Source organism: Ornithodoros turicata, chromosome 6 (genome assembly GCF_037126465.1).
Source record: "Ornithodoros turicata isolate Travis chromosome 6, ASM3712646v1, whole genome shotgun sequence".
In the NCBI taxonomy this organism is placed as follows: domain Eukaryota; kingdom Metazoa; phylum Arthropoda; class Arachnida; order Ixodida; family Argasidae; genus Ornithodoros; species Ornithodoros turicata.
Window position 1 is genome coordinate 31,204,378 of NC_088206.1, and position 22,802 is coordinate 31,227,179.

The following is a 22,802-nucleotide window of genomic DNA, read 5'->3' on the forward strand; positions in this document are numbered from 1 at the left end:
ACCCTTGAAAAGGGTTAGATGGAGATAGACAATGTTCAGACAACAAAAAAAGTTCGATAGAGATAGGTAATGAACTCATTGCTTGTGAAAACAGGCAGAAAGCAGTGAAGACTAGCAGAAAGGGCCTTTGTCTTCGTTCGACAATTTTATTTCACGAACAGCAACTTACTCATTTGACAGTCACCGTAAATCAAAATATCGAACACTAGTAACGAGGCAATATTTATACGAAAAAATCCCGTAGAAGAATCTCAACACAACACAGAAAGGACTGCATTGGGACGAACCTACGTTGAATGTCACGAAACTGACTACACATCAACGAAGAGTCAATCAGGTAAAACGAGGCTCAGACCACCATCACTTATGAGCTACAAATTCGCAATATACCTCTCACACAAACTGCTTTCACCTAGGATTGCGTTCCTAGGTGCGTGTACTAAAAGGCTTAGTACACCTTCGGAATGTGCGAAATGTAAAAACACAACAGCTTTATTTCAGGATGATGGGTCAGGAGTTTCATCGTCGGGGGCGATACTCTACCCCATTGCTGGAGGTGAAGCGGGGGATGAAGTAATGGGTCCCTTTACTGTGAGGATCGAAGTCCTGTGGCGCTCAAAAAGGCGAAGAGAGCCTTGAGGGCAGAGCGTTGGTGAGCTGGATGGGGCCAGGGGCCCAAGTAATTTTGTGAGGGAGAGGGGGCGGGAGTCTAGCTGGTTGAGGGAGGCGGAGAGTACGGAGCGGGAAGGGTGGTAGTGTGGTCAATGGAGAAGAAAGTAGCCGAGATCTTCAACAGCACCACAGTGACTGCAGTGGGGAGGGAGCGTTGATCACAGCCCCAGCCGAAGCCAGGAAGATGTTGAATGGTAGGAAGCAATCACTGCACTTTGGTTTCAAGGGGCTTGATGTGGCGAGCCCAGCGCAGGTGGGAGTCCTGTGAGTGTAGGATTGAGAATGCTTCCTTGGGGTACGCCTTGATGAATAGGGTGCTTGGGGCTTTGGCCGTGGGATGCGCGGACAGCGACAGTTCTGTCCGTAAGGAAATCGTGAAGCCAGCTGAAAAGTCGACCAGAGACTCCAAAAGACCGCACCCCGTGGAGCACACAGATGTGCGAGACGGTATCATAGGCGCACTTAATGTCCAGGAAGACCGATACAACGATCCGCCGATGAGCACGAGCATGTTGGACTGTAGAGACCAGATCGAGAACGGCATCCATAGAACTTCGGTGGCGGCGAAATCCAGCCATTTCCTGAGGGAACGCACCTTGTTGGAGCGAAATGTAAACAATGCCGCACTTGCCAACACGTTTTGTGTTTCCTAAGCCGCTGCTGCCGCTAATTCAAAATGAAGCTATGGGACACCTCCAGCAGCAGAGCAGCGGCAGCAGAAAGCTGCTCTGCTGCCACGTTGCTGCTGCCGCAGCACTGCTGCTTTGCTGCTGCTGTTCGCATAAAGCTATGGGGCCCGGCCCCTACTGATCGTGCGGCTGCCACCTGCGCAGCCCCGACGATGGGCGGAGCGTCGCGAGCTCGCAAGCTCGCGCAGTGTTCGGTAACGGGCCCTAGGTCTGTCCGAGTCGGCCAAGATGCGAAATAGATCTAGCTCGAATCTCGCGCGACTTCCTCGCGATGGCGATGTGTCCCCGCTCTGTCTCACATCTTCCCCGGCGGCCGAGAGGGAGCCATCCTGGCGACGATGACAGCCGGTATCAGAGGTATGTGCAGGGCTTCAAACGTGTGACGTGAACTCTTTCAGTGGAACGATGACGATGATCGGATGGTGGGCCAAGGGGTTCGACAACGTAGTTGACGTCGGAAAGACGACAGAGGACTTGGTAGGGGCCCATGTAGCGGCAGATGAGTTTTTCGGAGAGGCCCGGTTGTCGAAGAGGAGCTCACAACCAGACTTTGTCACCTGGGTGGAATTCAACGTGCTTGTGACGCTCATCATATCGGCGTTTCGCATGGGCCTGGTAGTCGAATGTGCGGGTGCTGCGAGCTGGCGCCATTCTTCTGCACGGGATACAGCGTCGGCGAGAGTGGCGTTGCGGTCTGTCTCCGGGCTGTACGGGAAGAGAGTGTCAATACTAGAGAGAGGGTCGCGACGGTGAACGAACCGGAAAGGGCTGAATCCCGTTGTGGCTTGCACTGCCGAGTTATAGGCTGTGGGAACAAGAGTTTCTATTTGTATCTTATCTTTGAATATGTGGTCATCAACAAGATCGCGAGAACTTATCATTCTGTACGCGTGTCTGCGATGCATTTTTGGGGCCTATCACGGCTAATAAAAGCAGAGCTGCGTTAGCAGCGGGGCCTTCTTTCTACCATCGTCTTGGAGCGGTTCGGTTGACCGTTTGGGGAGCGGACGCGCGGTGTTGGCCTGTTGTCACGGTACGTGAATAAATGTGTTGTTGATTGTGAATTAGATGCCCCTTGGTTTCACCGGCGATGGTACGGACAGGGATTCTATCTTATCTCCTTATTTCATCCCAGAGTTGTAGGCTGTCTTCTCCGAAGCCATCTTGGCGTGGAGCGTGTATTTCCTCCGGTAGGCGAATGGGCAGGAGAAGATGGCTACAAGGCAAAGGTGACATAAGGGAGAACGGCATCCCAGGTATGTGAGTGGCAGACACATAGCAGGCGAGCATCTCCGCAAGGGTGTGGCTAAGCTTTTCGGTGACACTATTTGTTTGCAGGTGAAAGGCCGAGGTTGGTGTGTGGACCATAGAGGTGGCTGTGAAGATGTCCTGGAGTAGTGTCCTGGCGAGGAAGCAGCGGTCGCGGTCGCCGAGAATAACCCGCGGCGCGCCCTGACGCAGAAGGATGTAGTGGATGAAGAAGCGGGCAGTGCCTTCAGATGTGGCAGAGGGCAAGGCAGCACGTCTCACGTGCCAGCACGCTCAGCAGGTCTCCAAGTGGAGGCATGGTCGGTGGCGACGACGACCCAGCGATTGCCAGTGTCGGTGAGAGGTTGAGGGCCGAAGAGGTCGATTCTCACTTGGTCAAAAGGCTGGTAGAGAGGTGGGAGGGGTTGCAACCATCCTGTGGGAGGTGGTGGGGAGCGCTTGCGGCGCTGGCATGTGATGCACGTATTGACGTGGCGGAGGACGGAACTGTATAGGCGGGGCCAGAAGTACCTTCGGCGAACTCTCTCGTACGTTTTGTAGAATTCGAGGTGTCCAGACGTGGTATCGTCGTGTAGGCTACGGAGCACCTCCGGGCGCATAGTTTTCGGGACGACCAACAGGTTACGAGTACCGTCGGGGCAGAACTTCCGTTTGTACAAAATGTTGTCGACGAACGTGAAGTTCTTACTCTGGCGGATGATTCGGCGGTCCAAAGACGGACGCGTACCGTCCAGGTGGGAGATCAGACGAGAGAACGAGGTGTCTTTCATTTCTTCGGTGAGGATGAAGGCAGTGTCGTTTATTATGCAATATTTACAGCAGAGGAACATAGACAGGAACCCGCCGGTGTTAGGGCTGACGACGAGGTCCCGGACCTGCCAGCCGCAAGTCCCCAGGCGGAGTTGTTTCGCCAAGGCTAACTTAGCATCTTATAGCCAGAGTCTGTGGCCCCGCCTATTATTTGCGGATCCGAAGACAGCCGGTAATATTCGTTCCGGCATCTGCTACCATAGTTGACAAAAGCCTTTGTAAGGGAAAACATCCCTTAAGTGCACGGCCCAAGGACAGGCCAAAAGTCAACAGTCGCGTGCGTTGTTATCCCCCTTTAGTTAGTGGCGCTGTTAATCCCCGCTATACAGACTGAGGATCCCTTTCAGTGCGTCAGAAAGCTTCCAGCTGACCCTGAAGGTATAGGGACAGCGTTTCAGCAACACAGGTGCCAGAAGTTAAAAGCAATTTAGCTTAGCATAGCTTAGATAAGGCGCGTGTCTGACTGCTTATGCCCCAGGTGGCTAGTGACCATGGGACAAAACAATCTTTTGAACCATTTAGGCAGGGCTCGGGAGAAACCGACCTTACATGGAGGGAGCTCCAGAACTCTGCAATAACCGGACCTTCCTCCGGGGTGAGACAGCATCTGATCGACGTGCCAAATGGGACCGGATTGCTGTCACCCTTAACGCTCTTGGGACATTTAATAAAGCTGCTAAGGGGTGGCAGCAGCTCTGGAAAGACTGGAGGTACCGCGTGCGCAGCCGCGCACGGGAGATGACGAGGAAAATGCAGGCCACGGGTGGAGGCAGTGGATACGTGGTGACCAGCCAGGGGGCCACTCCTGTGGAGATCGCTGCCCACCTGTCTGGACTCGACCAGAGGGTAATGGCCCTCGTTGGATGGGACTCCTCCTCAGGATTTCCCAGAGGAGTGGAGCCATCTGTGGAAACCGGAGTCATGGAAGTGAGACTTTCTGTTTCTGCTGCAAGACATCTACAGTAATCTTATATTAACACGATTTTGAAGCAATTATGAAACAGCACACCCAAATGGAGAACACTTCACATTCCATCCTTTTTATATAGAGTCCTCCTTCCTTCGAAAAGAGTGATGTGTTGTACTTTTTTCTTCAGGACGTTGAAGAACCTGTGCCGTCTACCTCAGCCGGTCCTGCTGGTGCTGAGCCAACCGAGACGGTAATGTCAATATGGTGAAAACTGTCCTGCCACTATTCTGAAAACCTATGATTCCATGGCTTACAGGACCAAGCACCTCCTGCGTCTGACAGCAGGCTCCAGGGCACAGGTGGCGCATGCCGACGACGACGGAGGAGAGTACCTCCCTCTATTGCTGGGCAACTAATGCAGCGCCAGCAAGAGTTGCTCGGCGAGCAGAAGGCTCTCCTGGAAGAGCAAAAGAAAACGGTCAACTGTTTGACCGTTACATAGGCACATGTAAGACAATGTTGTCAGTAAGGGAAACAGGATTGAATGATTTTGTGAATGATAATTGTCATAGCACATTAAAGTAGCATGTCAGCTGACTTCAGCAGTAGTAGTAGTACCGATTGTGCACACTGTATTCCTCACTTGAGTTATGACGACAGCTATGCAGAGGACGAAGAAAATGTAATGAAATAATAGGTACGGGTAGCCTTTGAATGCCTTCTTCACAATCAACCCCTTTTTATCTTCATCTTGTAGTTTGTTGCAACAACAAAAATTGCATGGAAAGTGAAGTATCCTGATGAATCGAACTCAAGAGGGGCTCAGTCACTAGATGATAGTAAAGTAGATGTTGATTTTAGAAGGCATATGGAACAGTTCACTACAGTACAACAACGGTACTACTTGCATAAAATTACTGTACACATTCAAGTTCTGTAAACTACTACCAACGTAGTCAAATTGAGAAACATTATTCTTCCACTGAAAGAATGCCAAAGCCATTTTTTGTGCACTTTGTGCATCCTTTTGCGCCACAGGGTTCCCCTTACGTTTCTTCTTGCACGATGAAGTGCTGCCTAGCATGCTAAATGCAAATCTTCGAGTCATTCGCTCACAAAGTGATGTGTATGGCTGAAGGTGTCTGTGAAAGCTTTACAGTCACCAGTCTCCAGGGCTTTAAATGACTTGATGGTCAATGCATGTTACACAGGTCGGAGGGAAAATTCTTCAAGGTCGTCACACTGCCTTGATGAAATATAGGTCGCACACTGTCTCTCACACAATACCGCATACAAATGTAGCACACTTTGTACTGAGCCCTCCAATCCGGATATGTGGAGGCAGCTGTGTGGAATGTCCTAAGCATTTTCAGAAAATCATTATTCTGATCTAGAAACTCAGGCCCGGATGAATGAAGGCAAATTAACTATAAATACCTTGGACTTCACCTAACACCAGACCTATCATGGCGCACACACATCCGTGCTATCTCATCCAGTGCAAACAAGTCCCTTGGCTACCTCAGGCGAAACATCCGTATGGCTTCACCACTTGTTAAAAAGCTTGCGTACACAACAATAGTGAGACCCAAGCTCGAATACGCATCTGTAATATGGCACCCCTGGCAGGAAACACTAAGCACTGAATTGGAGTCTATTCAAAACCGCGCCATCAGGTTTATAATGAACAACTATAACCCGCACAGCAGTATCACAGATATGAGGCATACCCTCGAATTACCCACACTGAAACAAAGACGTATACATGGCAGCATAACATTCCTTCATAAACTTTTCCACAGCCCTCTTGACATAAAACACGACATGATATTGAAACCCTTCCGGTCTTCATCACGCATTAACAACCTGAAAAAAATCTGTCCAATTCATGCTTCTACAACCTCGTTCCAAAACTCTTTTTTACCACGAACTATTGACCTCTGGAATAACCTGCCGAACAGTATAGTGACGATCACAGATAACACACGCTTTCAACAGTCTCTGACAGAACACCTGAAAGATTAACACTGAACTAACTTGTTAGGTGTTTTCATTATCACTAGACTTACCTTGATAGTTGCAAAGTAGGCTGTACACTAATGAGATGCATCATCATCGTAGTCTTTTTTTTTGTTTGTAATTTGTTATTGTTATTATTATTGTTATTGTAACATTGTAATTAGCATTACTGTGTTTTGCTTTGCCTATGTCCCTTATGTAATGCCCTCGGGCCTTTAAGGGTTAAATAAATGAAAATGAAAATAAATGAAATGAAAAAATGAAATTGTATGGACTGGAATCTATCACCATGTTGGATCTACATCTGTAAAGTCCGGATAAATAGGGGTTGACTTGGCTAGGAAACTATACATATAAAAATTCACAGCACAGATGTGCCTCAGTTGCTTTTTCTATGAATGATAAAATGTCCAGTCTCTGCACATATCACAGCTTGCTTATCACTTGCAGCTCCTCACTCCTGTGAGCGAATATTTTGCGTATCATCTGGAGAGAGACAGGCGGAATGACAGTCAATTAGGTAGGTTATCTTCTTCGCCTAAAACCATGCGTAATGGGCTGGGCTACGAGAGTCGCCCAGAAAGTAATGCACGACAGTTTGTTTCTCAGCTTACAGTAATGGTAGGAATGCGAACACATTATTTGGACCTTCAAGAGCGCATGTGTAAATTTTGCGTTTCTTCAGACGCATGGCGTAGCTGCAGCAGTGTTTTGAAATGGCGTCTGTAAGTGATGTACGTTACAAGCAGCATGTCGTCATTGAATTCCTCATTGCGGAGAAAGAAACTGTTGGGAACATTCACAAACGTTTGTGTACACTTTACGGAGAATCTGCAGTCGACAGAAGTACGGTTAGTCGCTGGGCAAGGAGGGTGAGGCCATTAAAAGGCGGTTCCGTAGAGCTTCAAGATTTGCAGCGTTCGGGGCGGCCATCCACGGCTGTCACATCTGACAAGACGCAGCTTGCTGACGCACTCATTCGCGAGGACCGACGGATCACGATTCGGCAGTTGGCGCTGAAGCTCTCAATCAGTAAAGGAAGTGTGGATGCAATTATCCGTGCTCTTGAGTACTCAAAAGTGTGTGCACGATGGGTTCCGCGCTGTCTTACGGTGGACCACAAATCTCTCAGAAAGACCATTTCTTCTGAGCTACTGAAACGTTTTGAAGATGAGGGGGAAGCGTTCTTGTCTAGGATTCTGACAGATGATGAAACCTGAGTTCATCATTTTGAGCCCGAAACAAAACGACAGTCGATGGAATGGTGTCATCCCCAGTCCCCACACCAGAAGAAATTCAAGACAACTGCTTCCGCCGGTAAGGTCATAATCACTGTGTTTTGGGACTGTGAGGTCGTCGTACTCATTGATGTGATGCCAAGAGGGAACACCATTAATTCTGAAGCTTATGTGAAGACATTAACCAAACTCAAGAAGCGCTTCCAGCGACTTCGGCGCCATAACAACCCAGATGAATGTTTGATTCAACATGACAACGCTCGGTGAGGACTTCGGAACACATCACTGAACAGGGTTGGACAGTGTTACCCCATCTACCCTACAGCCCTGTCCTAGCTCCATCAGACTTTGGTTTGGGCCACTAAAGGATGCTATTCGTGGAAGACATTTTGAGGATGACGAAGAAGTGATCCACACAGTGCGGAAATGGCTTCGTGACCAGAACAAGGAGTGGTACCGACAGGGCATACACGCCCTTGTGTCTCGCTGGAGGAAGGCCATAGAACGGGACGGAGACTACGTGGAAAAATAGGGAGTGTAGAAGAAACATCATTCTTTCTTGTGTGTAACTTTCATTGTGTTCAATAAAGAATTGTTGAAGAAAAAAACTGTGGTGCATTACTTTCCGGGCGACCCTCGTAAGTTGTGCTGCACGATTTCTCATAGGCTGAGGGTCATGCACTCCCTCTTCCTGTGCTCCGTCTTCCTCTGCCTCCTCTGCTGCTCCACGTTCTGCCCCTTCCCCACTTGGCCCATCACCTTCATCTGTATCATTACGAGGTTCCGAGTGTTATATGCCAAACACATATTATGAAGCACACTACAGGCATTGATGATTCTGCATCTTCGATCAGGAGCGAAGTGCAGCGTGCGGTACCTCTGTAGGCACCGGAACCGCATCTTCCACAACCCAAAGCATTGTTCAATGCACACGCGGGTCCTGCTGTGTGCGTCATTGTAGTCTTTTTCTTTTTGTGTCATTGGTGTGCGGACTGGTGCCATCAGCCAAGGTTGGAGAGGGTAGCCACTGTCACCTGTAAATAGTTGTAAAGTTGTAGTCATACTCTTGAAAATCGGCAACGTAGCCCTTAAAAGTACTTGTATGTGTTCATTTGGCGTTTGTGCAAAAAAAAAAAAAAAACAGTTGTAGCTATATCTGACATTCAGAAAAATTGATAGGGAAATGAGAGCAGGAAGAAGTGGGAGGAGTGTGTATTTACATGTGTGTATGTATTCATCTTGACAATGTGTTGTTATGCTGCTATAGATAATACTGAAATTTGTGCAAATAGATAATGTAAATAAAAATGTATGAAAATAAATATTCTTAGTTGCGTCTGACACAATAATTTATCCCTTTATACAATAACACAATAAAGTGAAACAGAGCTCCCACGACTGATAGTTATCAAGATACATGTTCTTTTATACAACTTGCAACAGTGTAATAAATTGATGGTAATTAATTCATTACTTAATTTAATGTAATGTACATATTAATTAATGGAATACAGTTACTTAGTTCATGTACTGATTGCTGAAATGAATTGAATATGAAGTGTAATGCACTGTGTACTGTACGAGTACGAGTTACATTATACACAGATAAACGCATCCTACAAACTAGCCACTCTCCTTCTTCAAATACAGTTGAGGTGGCTTGCCGTAGGTTGCAGGCAGCCCATACAGCTGCGTCATGGCATGAACCATTGAACCTGGCGTTCAGGAAGAGGATTCGCATGGAGGCGTCACAAACCTGGGTAAATGAAAAGACATTTAATGACAACCTCATTGTAGGCGACCTTCGTGGACAGACATAATGCAGCATTAATGGACAGACAGCATTATTGGACGAGAGAGAGAGATGGGGCAATTGTGCTTGTATTGTTTTGAGACATCGACGGTACTGAAATTTTGAGCAGAAAAGGCACGTACTATTAAGACGTTGATGGAATAGTAGCCTTTATGGCAATAGTAATTGCCGTCTACAAACCTCGGGTCGAAAATGCTTGACTGCAAAATTGCCACCTGTGTACCATCGATAGCCCCTGGGATCATAAACACATATTTAGATATATGCCGCAGGCAACACATTCCAACTGACAATCAAAACGAACTATATGTGATCACTCCTAATTCATCAGTAGAGCATGTACACTGTACTATATTACAAGTCACAGTGCACATAGTGACTAACATAGATCCTTGCATCGCACGAAACGCCTCTGCACCGAAAACCAGTGCATTGAAAACACGTAAGATAACACAGCATTAGCTCTGTGCATTAGCCTTTTTATCTCTTAATATATATCATGCATACGTATATGCCGCTATCATAGGTGGTCACATACCGACACAGCCTGGGAAGCCTGCCAGCTCGTAAAAGCCACGTTTCACTTCTGGCTTTGCCTCAGGTGTTGTGGGAAATCTCAGGTACTTGGGCGCAAGGTACTTCAAGATGGCTTCACTAACTTCATGGTCAGCCTGTGATACTGCACGCTTGCTGCAGGCGATCGTTTCCTCATTCCCAATGTTTCCAAGGAAAGCTCCAATAGCGTAGAAACGAAGGGCTATGAGGACTTCCTGCTCTACGCTCAGAGTCGTCCGACGGGATTCTCGGGCTGAAATGTATATTATAAAAATGGGTACTTACACGCGCAAAGAATGAACAACATTATGACCGTGTACTTACTGCGCAGCAAGTCCGGCCTAACAGCTTCGCACACCTCCCTGGCAGCTTCCTTCGACAAACGGAAAGTAGCGATGAATTCGTCTTCCGATAATGCTTCGAAAGCATCTCGATGACTGCGGAAGTTGCGCACCGGCTCCCCCTCAGCAACATCTTCTTCGAGGAAAAGCAGATATAAATCCACCGGGTCCGCCATTTGCAACGCGAACGTCGTGGAGCCAGGGGCGCGAAGCTGTAGTAGAAATCTATTGCAGCTGAAAACTCGCGTGACCTCCGGAGCTGGACCAATGACTGAGGACTAGCCACCCTTTTTTTTTTTTTTTTTGATTATGTCGCGAATGACGTAAATGACGTGTCATCCGTTTCTCTCTCACTACTCCCCTCCTCTCTGGTCTGCTTCCCGTCCTCTGTTGTTGTTCCTTGTTTTTCTTCCATTCGCTGTATTTTGGTTCGCGTTTGTCGGAATGCAGTAGTAGTTACAGGGATACGACTGAGCCTTGGTTGTTTTTGTCACATGAAGCATTTTATTGTGCGACATGCGTTTATACAAAGCAAGACGTATACAGCATGATGCGGTAACGAAAACAACATGACACTAATATTGCTCCGGAAGTTGCTTGAAGAAGCCTGATAATGTCGGACTGCCTCTTGCAAGGACTGCTACTGGGGGCTGGAGCTCAGTGGCTGCAAGATGAAAATTAGTATCAGATATACAGCTATGCGTGTGAAAGTTGCAATTTAAATAGAAAGAATAAAGGTGCTATTGAGAACGGTGGTTGGGTTGTGAGAAGCTCGTAGCCATTGGGTGTGATGAGCGACCTTAGCACAAAAAATACCTTTTATTGCGATACTTCACAATGATATTCATGCCGAATAGCCTGACAAACTTGGCTTTGGCGCTACGTACAGAACAGCTACTAAGTCAACGTCTGACGAAACTTGTCGAGCGAAATCACCGAGAGGTGACTTAGAGTAGCGTCATACCTTTATATGGTACGACGTGAGCGGGTGTTTAATCATAACATTTAAATGATATTCTTTCACAAACAGAAACATAGTCTACCATCGTATCTGCAAAGCTACGCTGTCTGTCTCGGTCAGAGCGTATTCCGGTCCCGATTTACTGACTGCTAAGCAACTTATTCACAATACACGAAGTGAATGCGGTGTTGTAAGGCAACAAGCAATGACAAATGACTTACCTGTCGGCAGTCGTTGACCGGGTATCGGGCACGAGGCGTTCGGACTCTCGAATTGTTTCTACACCAAGAAGCAGAGCAGAAATGTTGCGCAGGCATCTTCCCTGGCAGATGTGATGTGATGTGGCTCACATGATACAGCTTGCGTTTTTAAACAGGAAATCACAACATATCACAGGAATCACAACTCATACTCCAACCCAACCGCTACACAACACCAGCCGTCTGAAACGGACGCCGGCGAATCCGTGGACGCCGGTTCCAACCGGCACAGCCGCCGCGCTGTCGCCTGTTTGAGCGCTCGCGAAGAAATTTGAAAACGGCCAATCATCGCTCAGGAAACGAATTCATCCTCATGGGAACCAATCAGTAATCACTAGCCACCGGATGTCTCCATGACGTTCAATTTCAATTTATGACGTTTTCTGACGTCCGATGACGCGAAACGCATGAAGCGCCTCACTTTATCCCGCAAAGAAACTGGTGAGTTTCGGGCCCTTGGTGGAGCTTTGCGTTGTTCTTCCTTCTCTGCGCGGGCTACTACCCTCTGCCACGCGCATTGGCTGCGCCGTTCTCGAAAAACTGTTTTTTTTTAGCCACCCGCGGAGAGTACCACGTGAGCGCCCTGTTGCTGTGGTAACGACGATGCGGAAGGCGGAGGCATCGCGAGCTCGCGCAGTGTTCGGTAACGCGTCCCTATAAAGACCTCACAATATGTATGCATGTAGGTATGTATGTGTGAGAGAGAAAGAGAGAGATAGAGAGATAATGAAGCCTCACCGAGGCAGAGGTATAAGTGGACATGTAAAGGGGATATAATAGGGTAAACGTAAATAGAGGAAAATCATTTGAATTGAAGTAGTTGAAGATAACTAAGAGCATGGGGAAGAGTAATTGAAGGTAATTAGAGGTGAAAAGGTAACTAAATAATAATAATTGGGTGTTTACGTCACGAGACACCTGAGATCCTGAGCGACGCCACAGCGGTCGATCTGTGGATTGCTTTTGCCCACCTGAGGGTTCTTTAACGTGCGATGAAAGCTCATCACACGGCACCCCGTATTTAACGTCCCTCGCGGAAGACGGCGTGCCTGAGCAACTTGTACTCTGCCACCAAGTTGCTGGCGTCCTCGGCCGGGTTCGAACCCGCGATCTTGGGATCAGAAGGCGAACACGCTACCGACTGAGCCACCGAGGCCGGTAAAAGGTAACTAAAGCAAGACTCTCGAGTTTAAAGGCAATGAATGTAGGATATATGCAATTCGCAGAAAGATGAAATTAGACTACCGACGGTAACTGGAGGCTACCGGGGTAATTAAATATAATTAACGTCCATGACAGGGAATTTGAGAGCAATTAAAGCACGTAAAGAAAAGTAAACAATTAAATGGAATAGACGAGTTCAGAAAATCCCAGAGTTCGTTGCGCACGCATTGCATCCTGGGCGCTTGCTGAGCGGGGGAACGAAGGATAATCGTTCATATTTCGCTTTCGCTGACCTTGACACGTCGCGGACAATGGACCGGTAGGAGAGAAATCAGAACAGTTTGGAGACCACTCGTTTCTTTCGTATTAGTAAACCCCGACAGTTCAAAGCGGCGCTAAGCACTCTGGGATTTTCTGAACTTGTCTATTCAGGATGGACCTTTTTCACACTGGCGCCGTATCCTAGCGGCTGTCCAGCGAAACACGCTCGGCACGCGCCAAAACACAGCCGGCGCCACGATGGCGCCATCTATTGAATATGTAGAGAACCCTCTCCGGCGCCGTCAGGGTCACAGAGCATGCGCAGAAGCGTTGTGAAAAAGGTCCATTACCTGTGGTTACATGATATAATTAAAGGGCAACTGAAAGTAATTGAGGCTAATTAAAGGTTAAATGTTATTGAGGTTAAGTAAATGGACCTACATACAGGGTGTCCACGCTAAGTGTGAACAGATTTTTCAAAAATATATATCACACTTTTTCCAAGATGAAATCAATTGCAATATAGCATATGCTAAAGGGCACTCCCTAGCAGAGCATTAGCAAAGTCCAAAGGCAATGTCTTCATTAACTTTCATTAATTAACTTTTTAATTATAAAAGCTACAAAGTTGTCCCAATGAGAACATCTGTTCCTTTCGGTCACCTGATATCGTAGCCGTTTTCAGAACGAAAATCCGTTCGATAGATCGCCCGCAAAAAATTCGTGAAGGAACGCCATTTTTTCCTTTATTTTGTTCATTGTGCTTCTTAGAAGACGGGTCTTTCTTTCACCCCCAATGTGAGAGGGAGAAAGAGCACACTATCGCCTCTCGCGTACCGGAAAAAGATGAAAAGGAAACAGAAAATGCAACCCAAGATAAGGTCAGTTCCGATAGAGTCACCCGATACATTTGTTTTTGTTTTGTTTCCGCAAGTTAAAGCTCATCTTCGACGCATGAGGCGGCACACCCTCCTTCCCCCTCTCCCGTTGGGGATGAAGGAAATACGCGTCTTCTAAGAAACGCAATGAACAAAATAAAGAGAAAAAAAAGGCGTTCCTTCACGAATTTTTTGCGGGCGATCTATCGAACGGATTTTTGTTCTGAAAACGGCTACGATATCAGGTGACCGAAAGGAACAGATGTTCTCATTGGGACAACTTTGTAGCTTTTATAATTAAAACGTTAATTAATAAAAGTTAATTAAGACATTGCCTTTGGAATTTGCTAATGCCCTGCTAGGGAGCGCCCTTCAGCATATGCTATATTGCAATTGATTTCATCTTGGAAAAAGTGTTATATATATTTTTAAAAAATCTGTTCACACTTAGCGTGGACACCCTGTATGTAGGTCCATTTACTTAACCTCAATAACATTTAACCTTTAATTAGCCTCAATTACTTTCAGTTGCCCTTTAATTATATCATGTAACCACAGGTAATGGACCTTTTTCACAAGCGTGGACACCCTGTATAGTAATTGCAGGTGTCGAACCGGAAGTCAAGTATAGACAGGAGGTGGACAACCGGAAGTCGGGTTTAGGCCGGAAGTGGCTACCCAGAAGTCAAGTATGCACCAGAAAAAGCGCTTAATGCTACCGTATTTCTCTCGCATGTGCAGCTAAATCGTCACTGACTTTTTTTTTTTTTAATGATACAGCATACCAGATTGTACATCTTGCAAGCAAACATCATGGCGAGATAGGTTCACAGAGTCTTAACTTAAGTGCGGGATGAATTCTGGAAGAGGAAGATACCTTCGGGTCAGGATTATACCGTTTGGTAAAAGTGTACCACACCACAATACACACATTATTGAATACAGAGCAAATAGCTAGGCTTACCGTTGTCAGCATGGCTTGACAAGGTCTGCTAACCACCGGTAGAAAGGCTCTGAAGCAGAAATCTTGTGGTGGACTCTTCATCGATACCCCTCATCAAGGATCTGAGTTCTTTTCGCACGGCCGGTCCAGTGTGACATTCTGCATTGAAGCGCACGATAGTTTATGAACACCATTGGAAATAAGTTGGCATTCTGCGTCATATCGCACGGACGGATTAATGCAGGATAATTTATTCACTTAAGGAATTCGTTTTTCTTTGCAACTTTAATATGTCTCATGACCACGAAAACTTATGCTGAGCTGAAGATGTCCTTGCTTCCAGTTTTGTAGACACGCAGAAGTTGGAAGCACAGCTGCTGCACACAGTCAACCTGAAGAAATCGTCACCCCTTTCGTCTGATGTGAAGTACACTATACATGCGCTTCTACACTTTACTGAACCATATTTTATTCAAAACGTAACTTGTTAACCGAAAAGCAACGCAAAAAGCATAATGAAGCACTAAAACTCAAACCATGCGACGCTGCACTGCTAAATTTTGAGACAAGCCTTCTAGAGCGGTGTCGTTTATGTTGAAAAGCATCTACGAGTAACGTTTGTCAATACGAGAGGGACCACAAAAGACCATTCCAAAATGTCGAAATCCCTCGAAAATTACGGCGGCACGGTAGGACCCATAGGTTACTTACAACGAGGGCGACGGGATCTCCGACCACGCAAACACGACCGGTTGATCGAGCCTCATTATTGGCCAGAACTGTGGGTCACGTGATTGCTACAGTCGGCGGCTAGCACTCGGGGAAGAGAAATCAATTTACTGGGGCCGGTCAGGTGACTGATTGTCGGGAAGTGCTCAGAGTAGCATTGGGGAACGACCCTATATTCTTGGTCATATGACCGTCAGTTGTGAAATCATCCGGGGATTGGGGGAAGCCGTCTGGGGATGATCCAGTGGCGTAGCCACGGGGAGCTAGGGGGGGTGGGGGCTCGAGCCCCCCCTACCTGCCACGGACCGACCCACGGAAATCGTGCAAATCCGAGGAGAAAATAATATATATATATGGGGGGGTGACAGCGTGACGATCGCGAAAGTTCTTACAGTTCATGGCGTCTAAGCAGCACTCTTGAATGGTTTTCAAAGTATGAGCTTTTCAAAATCCTTCCAATCTCGTGACACCACCTCATTGGACATGAACAATGACAATGATCAAATCAATTATTTTCGTTCTGTTTTTTTTTACCGCATTTTGCGGCTTGCACGAGTATGTGTATGTTGTCGCGCCCAGGATCAGCGGCGGGGGGGGGGGGGGAGTAGGGCGAGTTTTCGTATCGAGCCCCCCCCCCCCCTACCTTGGAGGTCTGGCTACGCCAATGGGATGATCTTATGTCCTCTTGTGCTCTATACCTCCTCCTCTCAGACGACTGCGAGCCAATCCAGCACTATCGCCCGTTCAGAAGCCGAAGCCCCCATTGCATTCCCGTTCTTTCCCTGACGGCCTGTGCTGCCTGGGTGCGATTATGATGGGCTCCATTAATGAATGAAATGGCAAGAGCATTGTTATATGTCCAGAGTCGTCTTAAAATGCACAAAAAAGTCAGAAAATAGAAAGATATAATTTCGATTGCCCCGAACTTCAAAGTCGGATTTTCGACGACTATTGAAAATTAAGCGGCTCATGTTACTGCATTCATGTAACCCGCACATTACTATTGAGAAAAAGTGTTTTTGCTGCTTGGAGCGCCGATCTTTTACGTCTTCTTCCGTACTTTGACTGTAAGATGCACTTTGATGGCCATACATCTTCGAAGAACACTCGCGCAGGGACTGAATCCGAAACGAATATAAGTTCGGTTACGGTTACTGTACAGTGTCAGAAGAGAGTTTTCTGGAACCGCGTGCATGCGCCCCTTACGGTCGGCAGGTCACCACCAGTGGGAGGAGCTGCATATATTTAGATTTCTTTCAGATGCCTTTTATGCCTATTTTAGGTACACAGAACTACATTTTTAGTGTCCAAGCATCCATTCTCTACCTATACTACTTGATTTATATATTTACGTTTCTTTCACATTACAGTCCTATTTACATCTCTTTCACACAACACTGATTTACATATTTATGTGGTCATGGTGGGAATTGGTGTTCTGAGGCTGGAACACCGAAGACACAAAGCCTCAAGTGCCTAAAAACAGTGAACGAAGAAAGTAGGAAGCCACTAAAAAGGTTAGCCAGCTGCAGGACTCAGACCCACTGACATCTTCTGGATTACCACCAGTACAGGGCTCTCCCAACTGAGACAAGCTAATATGCCTCCACAATTACTTCCACGTTTTTATCACCTAAAGGGACAAATCTCTACCCCCCCCCACTCAATCATCCCCCCGTGGTATGAATGTGTGTGTGTGTGAGTGAGAAAATATGTAAGAGTGAAAGGGGGATGAGTGAGTGAGAGGATGAGATTTGTCCTTTCAGATGACGCAACCCTGGAAGTAATGGACCTTTTTCACAATGGCCTATGCGCATGCGTATGACCTTGAAGCGCTGGAGAGGATTGTCTCCGTCTTCACAAGATGGCGCACTATGGGGACGACAGAAGTGGAGACCAGTGGGGAGACCTTGTCGGCCCCACTCCGAACCGGTTTTGGTCCTTTGTGTATTTGTTTCGACGCGCGCCGAGCATGGTTCGTTGGAGAGCCGCTAGGATAGGACGCGTATGTGTCCATTGGAGAGGCATGTTAGCTTTTCGCAACTGGTAGAGCCCTGAACCAGCATTCCAGAAGAGGTGGGTTCAAGTCCTACAGCTGACTAACCTTTTCAGTGACTTCCTACTTTCTTCGTACATATTTACATTTCTTTCACATAACACCAATTTACATGTTTACATTTCTTTCACATAACATCAATGTGCATAGTTACATTTCTTTCAAATAGCATTCCAGTGCTGATGGGGAGAGATTGAAAGACATGGATGTCTGGCTGCTATACAAGCAGATGTGACAGTTCGCCGAGATCACAGCGGCTTTGTATATTGCTGTCAAGTGCTGCAGGCGCGGCTTCTGATTCTTTTTAAAATCAAGGAAGGCAAATTCAGAGACCACCTTTCCAAACCCTACGGCTTGCCTCACTGCGCTCATCCTCCTGTTGTACAGTGCCTTGTCTGGGGTGATCCCTGTTGTCGAAAAAGACCACTGCAGGAATGGTTTCAATAGGTATGCAGGGTCGCCGTACAGCACATAGACCCTGTCTCCCAAAAATTCTTCCAGGCTGCTGTAAAGGCCGCTGTCACGTAAGATACCTGTTACATGGGGAGATGTAAAGGCAATATCAGAATCAAGGACTGAGAAAGGTTGTGGCTGAAATGATACAGTAGCCACGTTCCATACTGCCGAGCTGATATTGCTCTAATAGCTTTCGTTATCACATTAGGTGGTGCATTCACACATGACTTTCTTTAACCGACAGCACCGGTACACAAAAAGCGTGCGATTGGTTCATCATATTCAAATTCAACTTGAAACATCCACTCTGCACACAGGTGCTCCTCAGCGCTGTGTGTGACTTACCAGGGTCATGCCTGTTCCCTTGGTATGGACCGTCCAACCTCACTATGATTCCATTTGGGCACATAGCGCTGATACTAGAGGCAGTGGAACCGTTTGTGAAACCGTTTGTGGAAGTAAGCTCTCGGCTCCTTCGATGGCTGACAAATTCCCCTTGCTGTGCCATCGAGGAAGCCCCAGCAGTTCGGCAGCGCAGCCCCTTTGTCGTACACAGCCTGTAAAATGAGATGGCAACGATTAACACTAGCCTCCCGCAACGAAAAATGAACCCTACAGCTCACCTTGGCGAACTGCTCGACGTTAAGCCAGTCATGACATCTGAAGTTGCTTATTAAGTGGCCAAAAGTCGTTACGATATGCTCGTTCACTTGATTTGATATCAGCGACAATGTCGACACGTGGCGGCCGAACAACATTTCCACGTCGCACAGACGGTTCGGATAGCCGAGTCGCCTCAGAGCGATGGCAAGCGCATCCATTCCATCGACGACTGTGCCATTCGCTGTGCATAGCTGGGATGGGAGTCTGAGAGCAGATCTCAGTCTAGGAAGATCTTCCTTTTCAAATCTGAACAGGCTCCGAGCCTCGTCTGCCGTTATTGCCACCAAATTCAGCCGCCCTTTTGTTAAAAACGTTGCCGGGGGGGTCTCGCTCATCCAGGATTTCATCCAGCAGCATGGCTTCAGTCTCGTCATCATCCAAATTTTCTACAAGAATACCGTAATCACGTTGATAATCCAACTAACATATTTCGGCCACCATGCTTGATGCACTCGATGTCGCTAGCGGTGATAAAGTGCTCTTATTCGTCTCCCTTCAAATTTTGTGTCTGTAATAACTTGGGGTCGTGGTCTTAATCATTTATTCCAATGCACCTTTTCAGAAAAGGGGCAAGGAGCATGCGCGAGATGGTGGTGCGCCCTGTCGGAACTCAGACGAACTGGTGGTTGGCAAGAGTTCTATTTCTTTACATTGTTCTTCCCGCTGAGGTGGAAATGTTTTCGATGTGTTAAATGTCTGCGGCATAGTACCACTCTGCATAGAATGACAATCACATGCTCATTTCGAGGTTGTAGCGAAAGGTACAGGAAATGCAGCAAGTTGGGCTTCTTTCGGTACCCGTGTAAACGACAGAACAAGGAGCAGCGTAATGCCTGGATCGGAGCATCAAACAGGAAAGAGGCGGACGGGACACAATGGCTGCCTTCAAAGAACGACAGAGTTTGCTGACGGCATTTCACGTCAGGCATGTTAGCTGTTATGTTCTTATGTACCTTCGTTTTGAAGGATGAAGTGAACGAGCGCGATCAGCGCAACGGGGTTCCTCGTGAGTAATAATCAGAACGTCCCCGCACAGGCAAGCCATCCAAGTCACCACTTCATCCCGACTACATTCCAAGACGAGATGCGCACACGTCAGCCTCGAAGGCGGCGGTGGATCGCTTCATGCGGACGGCTGTCAGAATATGCAAGTCGCTCAATGAGGGTAAGCCCATTGCTTGCGTAACTAATAGGCTTCCGAGCACCTAAACCTCTATCTCCTAAATATCCCGTATCGCATACCGCAGAGCATGCCTCCGTCAGTAGCGCTACTGTTTCCAGCACAGGACCCCCAATGACAGTACCTGACCCAACAATAGATTCAGCAGAACCGGATAGCATGACTACGGTGACGCAAAGTACTTGTACGGATACAGATGCTGCTGCTATTCTTCTTTCGCTCTCTGAGAAACGTACTGGTTCACCCAACGGGGACCTGCAACGTATGCAGTGGACGAGTTATTGTTTCTTTGAGTGTCAACGCATTATTTGCATCATAGACATGTATGCTGCTTCTTTCAGGGCAAGGAGCATCATCTCTTCCTGAACATGATAATGCAGTAACAGCTACTGGTCTGCACTATGAAGACGGAGAGAGAACTGAGCACGACATTGTTGTGAATCTCCTCAAAGAAAACACGTTATTGAAGAAGCGGGTAGCAGAACTGGAGCAGCAAAATAAAGACCTCAGTTACCGGCAACTCCATGTGGACACTCTTGACGATCGCAGCTTCAAGTACTACACTGGGCTTAAAGACAGAACACAGTTTGAGAATTTATTTAACCATTTAAAGCCTCATGCCCGTAACATGGTGTATTGGTCTTCTGCACGGAAAGGTTTCGATGATGAGCGAGGGAGGCCGAAGAAAACAGAGCTGCATGAGGAACTTTTCATTGTGCTCGTGCGGCTGAGGGCGGGCATGCCCATTCGAGAAATGTCAAGAAACTTTGGACTGTCGGAGGGACGTCTGAGTGAAATGTTTACCACGTGGATAAATCTGCTGGATCGGGCACTAAGGGCAGCAACAACAATCCCATCGAGACGTGAGGTTCAACAACACCTGCCTGCTTCGTTTAAGGGCTTTGAAGACACCCGTTTTGTAATAGACTGCACTGAGGTACGCATCCAGAGGCCATTCGGACTCAATGCACAACGCTTCACATCTTCGTCTTACAAGCACTAAATTACCTTCAAAGTGCTTGTCGCTGCCACACCAGATGGCTACCTCTGTTTTGTATCAGACTTGTGGGGTGGGCAAGCAAGTGACACATTCATTACAGAGCAAAGTAAGTTTTTTCAGCTTTTGCAGCCAGGTGACGCCGTCATGACTGACAAAGGCTTTAAAGTTCATTCACTGCCAGATGGTGTTAAAGTATACATGCCACCATTTAAGAGAACTGCGCAGATGCCTGCCGCAGATGTGTCTTCCACTCGTCGAATAGCCAGCGCACGTATTCATATTGAGCGGGTAATTAGACGCGTAAAAGAATTTCACATTTTGGACAAGCCATTCCCCATTAATATGACTGACATTGCACCCCAAATATTCAGAGTATGTTGTTTTCTCAGCAACTTCCAGTCCCCCCTAATTGCAAAGGCAGGTCCATAACATTTGTAGGGCCCCCGACATTACACCCAATATTTACCCCTGATTCAGATAAGGAAAAACAGGGTTTAACCCGATATTTTCCCGAAAACTGCTAGACCAGGGGATCCAAAGTCATCACAACTACACAGAACTTTAGAAACGTTGTAATAGGTTGTGTCATTAGCCCTTTTGCACGTCTTAGGAGTGAGCAATGTAAACATTTTAGCTGTCTGTCATCTCATTCCATTTATCTTCCCCCCCCCCCTTTTTCTGAGTTTGGTACACAATATTACTTGATTTTGAGGCGTATTGCTGGTCCATTGTATTTATTCTGGCTTGCACATTTTTAGACAGTTAAAGGGTATCCCAGTTGCGTCCCTTTTCTTTATCATCCTCCTCTCCCATTCAACATCCCCAGTTGCTTTACATGCTTGCTTTGATAAATTTTTGAGATAAATTGAGAATGTGGAAGGACCACACTGTTCATATGTCACGATAGTGATGTTCGCAAATGACTGTAATGCAAAATTCTTTGCTTTGATTAATGTTCTTTCCCATAAATAAAGACTGCACTGCTTATGATCACAGTTGTCTCCAATGTACCCCGCCAACTGCCACCACTTGCACCGCACAATGCATGCAAGTATGCGTCGAAGAACGACAAGACTCGTTCATTGCATGTAAATATATGATTATCATTTAAAGAAATATGCACAAAAGGGTTACAAATGACATGATATGCGCACTTAACAATCACTCAGAAATTTACATAAATAACCGACAGGAAAGTTCTGCACTTTTTGCTCTTCTTGGAAACCTGCAGAAAACCCCTCGAAAGCCATCATCATACATCTAAAACAATATGCACTGCTACAAACTCCCAGGCCCTAATCATCAATATATAAAACTATTATTGCTCGCGTATGTACATAAATATGAAGGGGTCTCTCTTTTTGGAAACAACGGTTCACAAAGTGAGTGATAAAATGAAAACGTGCAGCATTTTTATTGTACTTGTCATACTTGTACACGTTACTCGAAACAGCTAATTGATTACCGTTACTAGTATTAGAAATCACTATTCCAAAATTGGTGAAAAAAGTGACGCATTACCTCGACCGGTACTTTCGTAATAATAAGTTGTATGGCTAATTCAAATTTGTGAAATTACACATACCTTGACCCGCTCTGAGAGATTGGAGCTGGTCGCCTTTGAATGGGAATAGGAGCTTACTCACAAAATTACTAAAACAAAACAAAGTAATTGATTACTAGTAAAGCAATTACTTGTAATGTGTTACGTACAAGCCTGGCACTTGTGCAGAAAACATGTAATACTTTTCATGTAATGCACAAATAGTAGAACAAGAGAACTGGTGTTCTGAGGCTGGAACAACACAGACAGGACAAACACATACAAAGCCTCAACTTATTTGAATGTGGGTTACTGTCCTACAGCTGGCTAACCTTTTCAGTGACTTTCATCTTTCATCGCACAAACAGTCTGTTTTCTTCTGCTCTTCTACT

General features: G+C 46.6%; 1 long non-coding RNA gene across 1 annotated transcript; it reads left to right on the top strand.

The window, feature by feature from the left end:
- The first annotated feature begins 19,597 nt into the window (after nucleotides 1-19,597).
- Nucleotides 19,598-21,857, top strand: LOC135397800 (uncharacterized). Its single transcript, XR_010423763.1, has 2 exons — nucleotides 19,598-19,852; nucleotides 20,209-21,857. It is a non-coding gene; the product is annotated as an uncharacterized LOC135397800 (long non-coding RNA).
- Nucleotides 21,858-22,802: the final 945 nt, after the last annotated feature.